The sequence below is a fragment of the Lygodium microphyllum genome, chromosome 27, assembly GCF_053477565.2.
Source record: "Lygodium microphyllum isolate KBCC chromosome 27, Lygodium_microphyllum_v1.1.10, whole genome shotgun sequence".
In the NCBI taxonomy this organism is placed as follows: domain Eukaryota; kingdom Viridiplantae; phylum Streptophyta; class Polypodiopsida; order Schizaeales; family Lygodiaceae; genus Lygodium; species Lygodium microphyllum.
The window spans coordinates 96,021,334-96,036,264 of NC_141161.1; the positions used below are offsets into that span (position 1 = coordinate 96,021,334).

The following is a 14,931-nucleotide window of genomic DNA, read 5'->3' on the forward strand; positions in this document are numbered from 1 at the left end:
GCTTGGTACATCGCCTCGTGTTGGTGCTTCCCTTCATCCTATGTAGTTCAGCTTCGCAGCCTAGTACGGAATTTCCTTTGGTCCATGTCAGACGGTTCCAGGGATTCCCAGGCCAAGGTGGAGAAGGCGACCATCATCTGACATCAGGGAGGACTTGGGATCATAGACCCAGAGTATCGGAGTATCGCCCTCTTGGGCAAGCTAGTAGTCCATGGCCTCACACCAGGAGAGCAGACCTCGAAGGTCCTACTGCACGAGGGTCTCCAAGATTTGTAGACCAAGGATTGGCGGTGATTGGAGGCCGTCTCTGAGATGGATCTTTACGACGGCCCAAATCACCCCCCCCCCCCCCAGATCCCCCTTCCTATGCAGCTTGCTCCGTGTGTGGCAGGGCCTCCGTAAGGCCCTAATTTAGAGCCCCCCAAGCTGCTAGGAGGAGATAGACCATCAGCCAATGATCTGGAACCCCCAGGTCAGAGATCGGAATGGGGTACAAATTGGAGAGCACCCCCCACATCCAGTGGGCTGGTTGGGAGGCCGGCCTGGCTCGTACCATCACGACATGGCGGGAGGTGTACAGGATGGTGAAAGAGGAGGTGTTGCAGAGAGCATCAGGCTGTCAAAGAGGAGTTGAGTTGAGGAGAAGGGAGATAGATGCAGCAATTCCTCAGGAGTGGCTTGCCCCCCTGATACGGGAGCTGGTAGAGCCCGAGGAGGTATGGGCTGCTAGGTTTTCACCAGCAGGTATCCCCCTACAAGTGGCAACTAAAGTGGGTGATGCTCCACATGGGACTTTCTTCATCATGGTCTGGCCCTTGACAGAGGGAAGCAAGATGAGGGGATAGCTGTCCTTTCATGGAGGAGGATTTGGGTGGTTGGCCTTCAGGGGAAGACATGGCGGCTGGACCCTTTTGTCTTTTGGGAGGAGCTCAGGGAGTGGCACGGCTCTGGATATGGGAGGGCAGGCCACTTGATGAGCTGGAGTGGGATCCGAGAGAGTAGCTATGGCCAGCCACTGCGGTTACCAAGAAACCACCGAGGTTCCTGGAGTACACAGCCAGGATTGGCAGACACGTACTGATGCAGGAGGACATGGATTGGGCGTCGTCACGCAGCATGCACTGGGCGGAGCACAGCATCACAGAGGCTTTCTGACGGACCTTTTGGTGCTGCCTATGGGATAGTTGGAGGCCAAGGAGGGTATCGTACTTCTTATGGCTAGTGGCACATGGAGACCTGGCAGTGGGAAGTTAGCTAGCCCAAATGCAAAAGCACAGAGGCTGTAAGCGTTGCACACAACGGCCTCTGGAAACTCCAAAGCGCTGCCTTTGGCCGTGTGAGGCGACGTAGCTCGTGTGGAGAGGAGCATGCCGCATTCTCCCCCATATAGCACCCAATCTTGGATGTATCTCATGGGGAGCTTTCTGCTGGCAGGCAGTCCCAACAAGGGCCGTCACCTTCTGTATGAGGCCAAGATGCAGGACACAATATTCATTATTGAGGCAGGATCGTGTGCAATGGTCAGGTTGGAGGCTCTACCCATCCACCAGGTACTAGAGCCCACAGCAGACCACTCTGAGGTATGGGAGATCATAGGGAGTCATACTAGATGGCATATCTGGAAGGCGCGGTGTCAAGATGCTTTTGGCGAAGAGAGACTTTCAGCACAGGCGACCTTAGCAAAGCTCTAGATCTCTATCATCCACTCCCTCCGCGGCCGATGGAACCAGGTGCAGAGTGATTCTAGAGCTTGTCAAGAGCTACATTTCCATTTCATGTGCACTTGGGGCGGTCAAGACCTGTTTTTCGTATTGCAGGCAAGCAGCCCAGATGGCGATACACCCCCCTCCATGGCTTCTCGCCCCCATCCCCCCTAGACCGCCCTGAGAGGCTTGTACATTTGATATATTTGTGACTCTGCATTATCTCCAGCTAGTCTATTGAGCAAGAGCACTTCCTTGTATTCAGGGTTTTGGACTCGTGAGCTGCAAGTATAAACGAATGGCCGCGTGTTGTGATGAGATGCGGCATGGTGATGAGGATGCTGGTGATGCCGATTGAGAAGAGGAGGGATGTGCAGAGAAGAGAACAGAGGCGAAGGCCCGTGCTAGGGATTGGGCCAAATCTGATGATGCTTCGAAACACAAGGCAAAGGGAGAGATGGTGGAGTTTGTCAAAAGATGACGTACCGGCGAGACAGTAGGGTTGGCTGGGAGGAACACGAAGTGAACTTGGCAAACATGGAGAGGAGAAGAAAAGAGAGAAGAAACTCTAATGAATGGAATGATGAAGTTCCGAATCATGGAGTGAATGTGATACAAGGAAACGAGGGTGCCGTAACACAAGGAAGATGATGAAGACAGCCACGAACCACGAACCACAATGTTCTCCTGAAGGGGTGTGAGGGTAATGGAGAGGCTGGAGAGAAGAGGTGATGGACTGAATGAATCGGCCGTAAGGAATGAATGAGAGAGTGGCCTATAGATAGGCACAGTCAGTCTAGGATGGCGCCCCTTTTTGGGGCTGCAAACCCTAAATGCAAAACGCAGAAACGCAAAAACACAAACTGTGGGTGAAGGGTGAAGGGTTTCTCAACACCCCCTCTCAGGCCCAAAAAGGGAAAACAAGAGAAGAGTGAGATGGAGATAGAATGCTACAGGCTGAAAAATGCTCATGCAGCAGGTGCCACTTGGACAGTGTCCCTCGAGGGAAAATTGTTCACTTGCCCAAGCGCCCTAGTACAAAGATGATGAAAACATGCAATGCATAGGAGATAGAGGATCCCTAAGATCCAAGATTTCCATCGGAAAGGGGACCTGCAGTAAAGAACAATAGACAGAGTAAGCTAGAGAACCCGAAACTCAACCTCGGGAGAGAAGCCACTAGCTCCGTGCATCCATGCTAGAAGGAATACCAAGGCCTCGTCACCAACTCGCGGCTGAACCTCAGAGGTACCGATCTAGGTGGTACCTGAAGATCCTGGGTATCAGTAGAAGAGATGACTGGTCGAAGACAGCCACCCCAAGAAAGTAGAGGATGGGTGAACAACTTCGTGTGCAGTAGGTTCCCCCTCTGAGGTGGGAGGTGGAGGGGCACCCGTTGAAGTCGAAGAAGAAGTAGATGCCCCCTCTGAGGGCAAAGAAATAACATCCCTCTTTGAATCCTCCTTTGAAGTAGATAGGGAATCCAAAAACTCATGGATCACGGACTCTGAAATGTCTAATGACGAGGAAGTGCCAATAGTCGTGCCAAAGAAGGTATCTGGGGTGCCCAAGAGCTCCCAGAGGTGGCCTCTCGAACATGAGGAGTCGAGGGTGGGGAAGGGTGGGGCTCAGAATGAGCAAGAGGTGGGCAACAGTCGTTGTCTCTCAGTGGAGCTAACTGGGTAGCCGAAGAAGAGGAAGGAGTCGAGCAACCATTGTCTCTTGAAGGAGCAGACTGACGAGGAGACGGTATCAAACAATCACTGTCTCTCGATGGAGCGCACTGCAGATCCATAGGTCATGGAAGCCACAGTACCCGAAAATAGGTGGGAGAAGACTGCCGCTGGCATTGCGACGATCTCTAGGAGGTCATAGCGCCAATCGATCCTCCATGTGCTCGAAAGAACTTAGTGCACATCAGATGCGTCTTATTGCCTTGAGCATAGTACTCTGATAGCCGATGCAGAACGATCTCTGTGGCCCAGAAAGGAGAGGTGGCACAAAGAGTGCCTTGTGGAAGATGCATATAGTATATACTCCGAAGGGGTGGGGAGCAAAGGTCGAAGTCGGCAAGCATCGGTGGTCTGGACATTTGTTGGTAAAGAAGCCATGGATACCAGTGTGCCTTGCTGAAGAAGAAAGAGGTCAACCACCATGAACCACGAACCGCAATGTCCGCCTCAAGGGGTGTGAGGGCAATGTGAAGCATGAACCGCAATGTCTGCCTCAAGGGGTGGGAGGGTAGTGGAAGAGCTGAAAGTGAGCTCCTAGTGGGAGGAGTATGTGACCAACAGTAAGAAATTGCAACCAATAGAAAAACGCAGGTAAGGAGAGAGAGACTAAAAACGCAAGTAGGACGGCCTGCAGGAGAGAGAAAGACTAAAAATGCAGGTAGGACAGCTTGCAGGAGAGAGAAATACTAAAAACGCAGGTAGGACGGCCTTCAGGAAAGAGAAAGACTAAAAACGCATGAAAAAACAGCAGCAGTAGTCAATATGCTCAAATCAGCTTCAAACAGTGTGTGATAGGCTGGAAACAGGCGCCAGACTGTTCTAGACAGCAATGGCCACCTTGGACCGCAATGTCCTCCGCGTCCGGGGTATGGGCAGTAAGCTGAAATACCTGAAATCTGCAAAAAACGAGAATTTGATGTAGCGGAAGAAGAAGAGAAGTGGATGCCGAACCCGCCACCAGTCTTTGCCTTCACTGGAGTGGAGGATCTTCGCTGCTAGGTGAGCAGATCCAGCTCTGATACCATGTCAAAAGATGATGTAACAGCGAGACAATAGGGTTGGCGGGGAGAAACACGGAGTGAACTCGGCAAACATGGAGAGGAGAAGAGAAGAGAGAAGAAACTCTGATGAATGGAATGATGAAGTTCCGAATCATGGAGTGAATGTGATACAAGGGAACAAGGGTGCCATAGCACAAGGAAGATAATGAAGACAGCCACGAACCACGAACCGCAATGTCCTTCTAAAGGGGTGTGAGGGTAGTGGAGAGGCTGGAGAGAAGAGGTGACAGACTGAATGAATCAGCCGTAAGGAATGAATGAGAGAGTGGCCTATAAATAGACACAGTCAATCTAGGATGGCGCCCCTTTTTGGGGCTGCAAACCCTAAACGCAAACCCTAAACACAAAACGCAAAAACGCAAACTGTGAGTGAAGGGTGAAGGGTTTCTCAACAAAGTCGACCCCTTAGGGCAATCAAATTTGCTAAGCTTTGTATGTGGCGGTAAAGGCACACCAAGAGGCTTAGCATCAGCCATATTAAACCTGTCAAGTACTTTGCTGATGTACTTGTCCTGTGAGAGAAACAACAAACGCTGCCCTCTGTCTCTTTTAATGCACATGCCCAAAATGTGTTCAGCTGCCCCCAAATCTTTCATAGAGAAGGCTGAACCCAACAACCTTTTAAGAGCATTCAAAGTACTCTTATGCAATCCTGCAATCAACATGTCATCCACATATAAAACTAGCACAATAAGGCTACCATCATCAGCCTTTTTAGTGTATAAGCAATGATCTGCATGACTACGTTTAAATCCATGACTAAGCATAAAGGTATTAAATTTTTTGATACCATTGTCTAGGGGCTTGTTTCAGCCGATATAAGCTGCATTTCTTGCTGCTAAAATCTGTTTTCAGCTGTTCTTCTTACTGTCCTATTTGATCCTGCGCATCTATTTGCTGTCCATGATCTTCTAGCTGTAGCACAATAGGTTGCTGCTCATTTTCAGCATCAAAAGGGATAGAATTTTCAACTAATGGCTGGCTGTTCACGCTGAATTTGACCTTCCTTTTGTCAAGATCACCATGTGTAGCATTTTTCAGCAACTTTGCCTCATTAAATACTACATCTCGGATGCGTACTATCTTCCTGCCTTGAGGAAGCCAAACTCTATAACCCATCTCTCCCTCATCTCCATATCCCATGAAGATGCCCTTGATGGATTTCATGTCTAGTTTGGTCCTCTATTCTACAAGTACATGCACAAAGGCATCACAACCAAAGATACGCAAATGGTCATATGAAGCAGGTTTGCCAGAACAAACCTCTTCAGGAATGCCATTTTCCAATGCACGATTGGGAGAGCAATTACATACATGAACTACAGTTTTAAGAGCCTCTCCCCAAAACTGTTGCAGGAGATTAGTTATGGACAGCATGCATCTGACTCTCTCACAAAGTGTGTGATTATATCTTTCAACCACACCATTTGATGTAGGATTATAAGGGACTACCAACTCCCTCTTAATGCCATGCATCTCACAAAACTTGTTAAATTCATTTGAGACATACTCACCCCCATTATCTATTCTTATGACTTTCAACTTAAGCCTTTTCTGTGTGGTAACAAAAGCATGAAACTTTTTAAAAGCATCTAACACTCTCTTTTTGCTCTTAAGTACATACACCCATGACTTTCTACTAAAATCATTAATGAAAGTAACAAAGTAGTGTGCACCCCCCATACGAATTAACAGGTATAGTGCACACATCAGAGTGTACTAAGTCAAGAGCATTAGACTTTTTAACGACACCAGAGTAATAAGGAGACTTCACATGTTTTCCATATAAGCAATCATTACAAAATTCAAGATCAGAGCCTTTTACATCAAATCTCCCTAAAGAGAAGAGAACCTGAAGGCCTTTCTGGCTCATATGACCGAGTCTTTTGTGCCAAAGCTCCATCTGTGAATGGACTTCAGCCACAGCCAAGAACTTGCCAAGTAATGCTTTACGATGCAAGTAATATAAAGTCCCCCTTTTACTGCCTTTAACAATCAGCATAGAGCCCTTATGGACCTTCCAAGATCCACCACCAAAGGTAGTAAAATACCCTTTAGCATCAAGCTGCCCAACTCATAGTAGACTTTTCTTTAGGCCAAGTACAAATCTGATATCCTACAAAATCAGCTCTTGGCCATTTTCAAGCGCCAAGTGAATGGTGCCAACACCCTCTATCTCACATGCATAGTTATTACCCAAGCAACCTGCAGTGTATTCAGAAAATGACTCCAAAGAGGGAGTAACATGAAAAGAGGCACCGTTGTCCACTATCCATGATTGTGACAGCCCATCATGAGCTGAAAGTAAGGCATCAATTACCTCCTTTTTGGTGATGTGCATATCACTTGTTGCTGCCATAATATTTGCATCATTACATGAGGCTACAACAAGTATCTTTTCAGTGTCAGGAAGCTCTTCAATGACCACACTAGATGCAACATTTGCCTTTGCAACTTCTTTTCATAAGTATCCTTAAGCATTTTCCATATAGCATAACTTGTATCAAGATGCTTGATGTATGTAAGTACATCATCAGACACTGCCATCTTAATGTATGCAATGGCCTTCTTATTAAGTCTAGCCCAATCCACATTTGTCATAGCTGCAGGCTTAGTCTCCAAAAGAGCATCTTCACAGTCCTTGAGAAATAAAATGCCTTGCATCCTATCCTTCCACAAGTCAAAGCCCTTGCCATCAAACCTCTTGATTTCAAAGAGGGATTTAGTGTCGCTGCTACTAGAAGCATTTGCAGCTATTTTTCAGCAATAAACCAGAAATTCAATGCTACAATTTATGACAACAAAAATAAGCTTAATATTCAGCTGACTACAGCCCAATTTTTCAGCAAATAATAGCAAGATTCAGTCCAAGTACATGTACAGCAGTAGAACGAATGACTTTCAGCAGTATGACTGCAATTTCAGCATACATTAAATGCATACATCACTGCCACACAACTCCCACTTCAGCAATATCACCAAAAATACATCTGCACTAATCCCAGATCTGCAAATGATCACTAAGACTGCTGCAACATGAATGATCAGCAATACATCAACTCAATGGGAGCTGTCCAACATGTATACTGCATACATATGTGCTCGTATCATCTTCTGATACCCAAAACACCAAGAAATCTCTGCAATTTCTCCAAAATTGCACAAGCGGGAGATAAAAATGCTGAAATCACTCTGCTTATAGCCACAAGATTACTTCAGCAATATTCCCAAAGTGCATTTCATGCATTAACTTTGTCAAAATCCACAAATTTCAACAAAAGCCCCAAAATTTCACTATCAAATCTGCCCCAATTGCATTAATACATGTTCCCGAGAGCATAAAACGGGCAAAATTAGCAAAAATTTTGCAAAAGCCCCAAATTTCTCGGGTCCAATTGTGCACCAACGTCTGCCAATTTGGCTGAACAAAATTTCACCAATACAGCAAAAGCCCCAAATTTTATGGGTCCAATGTTGAGAAGTTTCACTCGGATGAGCAAAAATTCAGTAAATTTGGCGAAATCCCCAATTCAAACGTACACAATGTCTGCAATTTTTGACACAAATGCCTCAATTTTGCATGAGCAGCACTCAAATTGGAAAAGCCCCAATTTTCTGGCAAAAATATGCACAAATTTGCGAACTATGCTTGCACGCGCGAACGCCTAGAAGAGAGGAGAGAAAATAACCCAAAGGTTTCTGATTTTAAAAAAATAAGGGTCCGTTGACCCGCCGTTCAGGTCCTGACCTTTCAGACATCACGTCGTATGCTAATCACCGCCCGTGATGGTCGCGCTAGTGCCTGCTGGTCGTTGGCGTGTCGCGTCTGGCAGCGCGCGCCTTCTGGCACCTGGTCGCTGTCACCACGCTGTAGCAATTGACACGAAGTCCAGTTGTCTACGGCTACTGCCCGCTGCTGCCTGTAACGCCCGCTGGTCCATGCTGGACCTATCGCCTGGTCCTGCCCCGTCCACGCTGGACCTACCATGATCCTACCCAACTGTGGCTTGTGAGTTGTCACTTGTCACCCAGAAGTCTCATCAACTACCCGCGTCAGCCTGTCGCCCGATGGCCACACACTCAACAGCTGCAAGTCACACTGACTGGTGCTCGACTGACCTTCTTACGGCCACACACTCAACAGCTGCGAGTCACACTGACCGGTGTGCTTGACTAACCTTCTTCTGCCTCGAGCTGTTCGCGAGCTGCCTTTGATCTCGAGAAGCATGCACTCTGTGCTCTGATACCAGTTTGAAGGGGTGAGTGCGCAATGGCATGTCAAGATCAAGGCATTAGCTAAAGAGTAGAGCTGAGCTGAGAGTTAGAGGAAGTGAACGCAGAGATAGGTGTACCGTTGTGATGGTACACAAAGAATAAAAGAATGTATTTATATGTTAGGGTATTAAGGGTGTGTTCACACCCATAAGTCTATTTACACGGAGACAAAGGTGTTAGATATGATCAATGCCCCACCCTCATTAGGTGCTACCAATGATCCATGGTGCTCAAAGTTGTAAGGCCCCCATTATGAGGAGAAGCCAAGTGTGAGCCCGGACATTGGTGGAGTCCTGACTTGTATATCAGATGAGGTCTATGTGACCGGATGGCAAAAAGGTGACCATTGTAGGTCTAATCTTTGGGTTAGACGGAGAGGTTAAGTTGGTAGCAACTCGAGGCACATTGCATTGAGTTGCGTGGTAAGGGAGTTAAAAGAGGCTCCTATTGTGGGGTCCGGGGGCCGCAGAAGCGGCCCCTGGCTAGGGGGTTCCAGGGGGGCCGCTGGCCCCCCTGGCGGGGGTCCGGGGGCAGCGCCCCCGGCCCGATGGTAAAGGGAATATTCCCTGGCCGACTAGTGGAGGCTCATATGGTAGGTCAGTCAGCAGGCCAACCTAACGACCTTCGCAGGCTATAAAAGCTAAACCCCTTCATAGCCATCACTTACTCATCTTTCACCCAGTCAGAGTTGTTGTTCCAGCTAGCCTTAAGCTCTTCACCTATCTTCTGTCTAGATCGCCATCTAAGCTTCACACAGTGGAAGCGCACGGGTAGACAGAGCCATCTTTGTATCAGTTGTTTGAAGTTAAAGAATTTACTGATTCTCCTCTTATCTGTTGTGCACTCTCTATCTCTTTCTCAGATTCTGTTCGCTGCGCCGTGTAGTATTTTACATGGTATCAGAGCCCAGGGGGCTCTAGAGATCAGAGAGCGTGCAAGAGGCAAAGGCTTCAACAGCAAAGAGAAACTATGTCGACTCCCGGAAGCGGTTCTGGCGCATCAGGAAGCGGTGCAGGAGGTGGTGCTGCTGTACCGGCTATTCAAACACTGAGGATTCGTCCACCAACCTTCAGCGAAGGCAAGTTAGATGGTACAAACTACACCTTGTGGAAGTTCAAAATTACAACTATCCTTGATTCTTATGAGCTTCTGGAGACTGTGCTGGGGACTGACGCAGAACCACAGCCTACCCCCGACCCATCAAATCCTAGTGTGATGATTCCTCCGAATGCAGATCTTCTACGAGCTTGGAAACGAAGGAATGCAGATGCATTGTGTGCCTTGGTTACAAGCTGTTCTGACAGTGTTCTGACTTTGATTCAGAATACAACCAAAGCGTCAGAGGCTTGGAATGTACTAAGGAGTCAGTATGAAACACGAAACCAAACGAGGATTCAAAACTTGGAGAATCAACTAGCAGGGAGAAGTTTGCTGAAGGAGAGACGGTTGAAGCATTCATCACTCGGATTAAGAATCTGCGCGACCAGATGGCTGGTGCTGGGATACAAAAGACTAGCGAAGAGCTAGCTCGGAGGTGTCTTCGGATTTGTCCACAAAAGTTTGATGGACTAGTAACTGCCCTTAATACTCAGGTGAGACCTCAAGCTTTGACTTTTGAGGAGTTTTATGCATTATTAATGGAGGAGGAGTTGAGGCTGAAAGCCCGAGAAGGAAGCAACAATGGAGATGCTGCATTCTCTACCAATGCAAAAGGCAAAGGTGTTTCCTCCACCAAAAATGATGGTGACAAAAAGAAGAAGAGCGGCAAGAAGAAGTTTCAAGAAGAGTGCTTCTACTGCAAGAAGAAAGGACATGCAATTGCAGATTGTCGTGTCAAGAAGGCAGATGAAAAGAATGGTACCCTTAAAAGTAAAGGGAAAGAGAGCCAATACGGCTGAAGCAGAGTTGGAAATATTCATGGCGACCATTGAGGAAGTGTGCTCCTCGGCGCAAGAAGAATCTACCACTGACTCATGGGTGTTGGATAGTGGGGCCTCCCGTCACATGACCAACAAGAAAGGTCTATACAGTTCTATGCAGCCTCTACAAGAATCCATCACTGTGACGGTTGGAAATGATGCTAAATGCCCTGCTGCGGGCACAGGTACTATTTCTTTTGTTGCTGCAAATGGTGAAGTTAAAAAGCTTTCAAATGTGTTGTATGTTCCCGAAATCAGGAGAAATCTCTTATCAGTTGCTACCATAACTGATCTTGGTCATGAAGTGAGGTTCAAGAAGACAGGTGCAGAAATTATTGATAATGCTGGCACAATTGTTGGCAAAGGAGACAGAAGGAACAACCTGTATGAGCTAAGTGCTCTTACAGCCACCGCTGGAGTGGGCACAAGTAAGCTTTGGCATGAAAGGTTTGGACACATCGGATTTGCAGTATTGAAGAAGATGCAAAAGCAAGGTATGGTTGCTCACCTACCTACAATAACTGAATTAAAGGAACCATGTGAAGCTTGTATGATGGGCAAGCAACAGAGAAAGGCATTTCCACAAGAAAGCAAGAATAGAGCACAGGCTCCTCTAGAGTTGGTGCATGCTGACTTGTGTGGTAAGATGCCTACACAGGCCTTGGGGGGATCTTCTTATTTTATGTTGATTGTCGACGACTACAGTAGGAAGATGTGGGTGTACTTCCTTCGTGATAAGGCTCAAGCTTTTGGTAAGTTTAAAGAATGGCTAATACTTGTTGAGAATGAAACAGGGAAAAGTGTGAAGAAATTTAGAACAGATGGTGGTGGTGAGTTCAACTCAAAGGAGTTTGAAGGCTTTTGCAAGAGCAAAGGGATCAAGCGTCAATTGACGACGCCTCACACACCTCAGCAGAACGGTGTTGTGGAACGCAGGAATCGCACCATTGTGGAGATGGCAAGATGCATGCTAAAGGGCAAGGGATTGCCTCTAACCATTTTTGGGCTGAAGCTGTTAATACTGCAGTCTACATTCTAAATCAAAGCTATACAAAGGCTCTCAAGGGAAAAACACCTCATGAGGCTTACACTAGTAAGAAACCATCTGTCTCACATTTCAGAATTTTTGGATGTGAATGTTATGCACATGTTCCAGATGAGAAGAGAAACAAGTTACAACCAAAAAGCAGAAAATGTATCTTCTTGGGTTATAGTGATGAGCAGAAGGCTTACGAATTATATGACCAAGAGGCAAAGAAGATCATCGCGAGCCGTGATGTGGTGTTCAAGGAGGAGCCGCATACAGTGGAGGAGGAGAAGGCAAGTTCTTCCACTTTATCATCAAGCAAAGAAGTAGTCCACTATGAACCTGTCCTGAGAGCTATCCCTATCCTTAAGGAGGAGGAAGCATCATCTTCAGATGATGAGGAAAAAGTTCACCAACCTGACATCGCCCCACCGGAAAAGCCATTGCCGCGCTAGGTGAAGCAGCTCTATGACCACAATAATCCTATGCCTGCATCTGTTGAGGAGAAGGCAGACGGACCAAGGAGGTCTCAGAGAATAGAGGAGCAAAGGAGGGCTTCTGCTCACATAGTCAATATGGCCTTGATGGTTGAGATTATGAGAGAAGTAAAGGAGCCAACTGACTTAGAAGAAGCACTTGCAGATCCATCATGGAAGGCTGCTATGGAGGCGGAGTATAACAGCATAATGAAGAATGACACTTGGGAGCTAGTGGATCGACCAGCAAAGCGGAAGGTTATTAGCACCAAGTGGATCTGGAAGGTAAAGTACAAGGCTGATGGTACCTTAGAAAAGTACAAAGCTAGACTGGTTGCCCAAGGATTTTCACAAGTTAAAGGGTTTGATTTTCAAGAGTCATTTGCCCCAACTGCCAGAATGACCACTATTCGCACAGTACTTGCAGTGGCTGCCCACAAGAAGTGGCCAGTGTACCAAATGGATGTTAAGTCAGCGTTCTTAAATGGTGACCTCAAGGAGGAGGTGTACGTGGCTCAGCCCAGGGTTTGAGGCCCCCCATTCTGAGAACAAAGTATGTAAGCTGAAGAAAGCATTGTATGGGCTGAAACAAGCCCCCAGAGCATGGTACCAGCGGATAGATAGGTTCTTTTTAAACCTAAACTTCAAAAGATGTGCCTCAGATGCTAACTTGTATGTTTACAGGGATTGTAAAAAGTCTGTAGTGATTGTCCTATATGTGGACGACCTTCTTATTACAGGTGACTATGAAGATATGATCAACCAAACTCGAAAGGCTTTGAGTTCTGAGTTTGAAATGACAGACTTGGGGTTGCTGCACTATTGTTTGGGGATTGAAGTTTGGCAAGAGCCAGGAAAGATCTTCATCTCTCAGAAGAAGTACGCATGGGAGATCTTGAAGGCATTTGGCATGACCAAGTGCAAGGAGATAGCTACACCTATGGAGGTGAATGCAAAGTTATCCGTCGAGGATACATCAGCACTAGCAGACATGGGGAGGTATAGGAGGTTGGTCGGCAGTCTGATCTACTTGTGTAACACCAGACCAGATATCAGTTTTGCTGTTGGTGTTTTGAGCAGGTGCTCAAACAAACCTCATGAGAATCATTGGAAGGCTGGGATACGGGTGCTCAGATACTTGAAGAAAACTCTTGACTATGGTATCACATACAGTTTCGGAACTTCTCTTGTGGGGAACTCTGACTCAGATTGGGCAGGAGACATTGATTCCAGGAAGTCAGTTTCTGCTTATTGTTTCTCTTTGGGTTCGAGAATTTTCTCTTGGATTAGTAAGAAGCAACCAACAGTGGCATTGTCTTCTACCGAAGCAGAGTACAAGGCAGCTTGTTTTGTTGCATGTGAAGCCGTATGGTTGAGAAGGATTCTATGGCATATGGGAGTGCAGGATGAAGAACCAACTGTGCTGAGATGTGACAATCAGAGTTGCATCGCCATTGCCAAAAATCCAATGTTTCATGCACGCACCAAACATATAGAGATCCAGCATCACTATGTGCGTGATTTGATGGAGGATGGAATAGTGGAATTGGTCTACTGTCCAACAGATGAGAATGGAGCAGATATCTTCACCAAAGCACTTACGAAGGATCTGCTTCAAGTTCATCTTCAGAGACTCCGCATTGGGCCGAGGAGATAGTTCATCTATGGGTGGACATTGAGGGGGGGTGTTAGATATGATCAATGCCCCACCCTCATTAGGTGCTACCAATGATCCATGGTGCTCAAAGTTGTAAGGCCCCCATTATGAGGAGAAGCCAAGTGTGAGCCCGGACATTGGTGGAGTCCTGACTTGTATATCAGATGAGGTCTATGTGACCGGATGGCAAAAAGGTGACCATTGTGGGTCTAATCTTTGGGTTAGATGGAGAGGTTAAGTTGGTAGCAACTCGAGGCACATTGCATTGAGTTGCGTGGTAAGGGAGTTAAAAGGGGCCCCTATTGTGGGGTCCGGGGGCCGCGGAAGCGGCCCTTGGCTAGGGGGTCCCAAGGGGGCCGCTGGCCCCCCTGGCGGGGGTCCAGGGGCAACGCCCCTTGCCCGATGGTAAAGGGAATATTCCCTGGCCGACTAGTGGAGGCTCATATGGTAGGTCGGTCAGCAGGCCAACCTAACGACCTTCGCAAGCTATAAAAGCTAAACCCCTTCACAGCCATCACTTACTCATCTTTCACCCAGTCAGAGTTGTTGTTCCAGCTAGCCTTAAGCTCTTCACCTATCTTCTGTCTAGATCGCCATCTAAGCTTCACACAGTGGAAGCGCACGGGTGGACAGAGCCATCTTTAGCACGGGTGGACAGAGCCATCTTTATATCAATTGTTTGAAGTTAAAGAATTTACTGATTCTCCTCTTATCTGTTGTGTACTCTCTATCTCTTTCTCAGATTCTGTTCGCTGCACCGTGTAGTATTTTACAAAAGGGACTTTACACCCAACAGAATGAAGCGAATTGAGTTGGAGAGAAAAGGGCCATGTTATTCATGGGGAGTTTGATTATGTAGAGGAAGAAACAAAGATACATGGGAGGAGTCAATGGGATGAAAGGGAAGAGTGGGTGGCAAACACGCCATACCATGATCATTTTGACGAACCCGAAGAGGGCTATGCACCTAAAGAAATGTTTGACGATTAATATGCTCAATATGAAGAGTTTGGTTGGGAAGGGAGAGGAGATCATGTTGGAGAATATAATGAGCAATCTTTGGAACTACATAATGAAGCT

The 14,931-nt window shown here is 47.0% G+C and overlaps 1 protein-coding gene across 3 annotated transcripts in view; it reads right to left on the reverse strand.

Annotated features, from left to right (window-relative positions):
• Positions 1-14,931, reverse strand: part of AGY1 (Albino or Glassy Yellow 1) — a 110,708-nt gene that overhangs the window by 76,411 nt on the left and 19,366 nt on the right. The window lies entirely within an intron of this gene.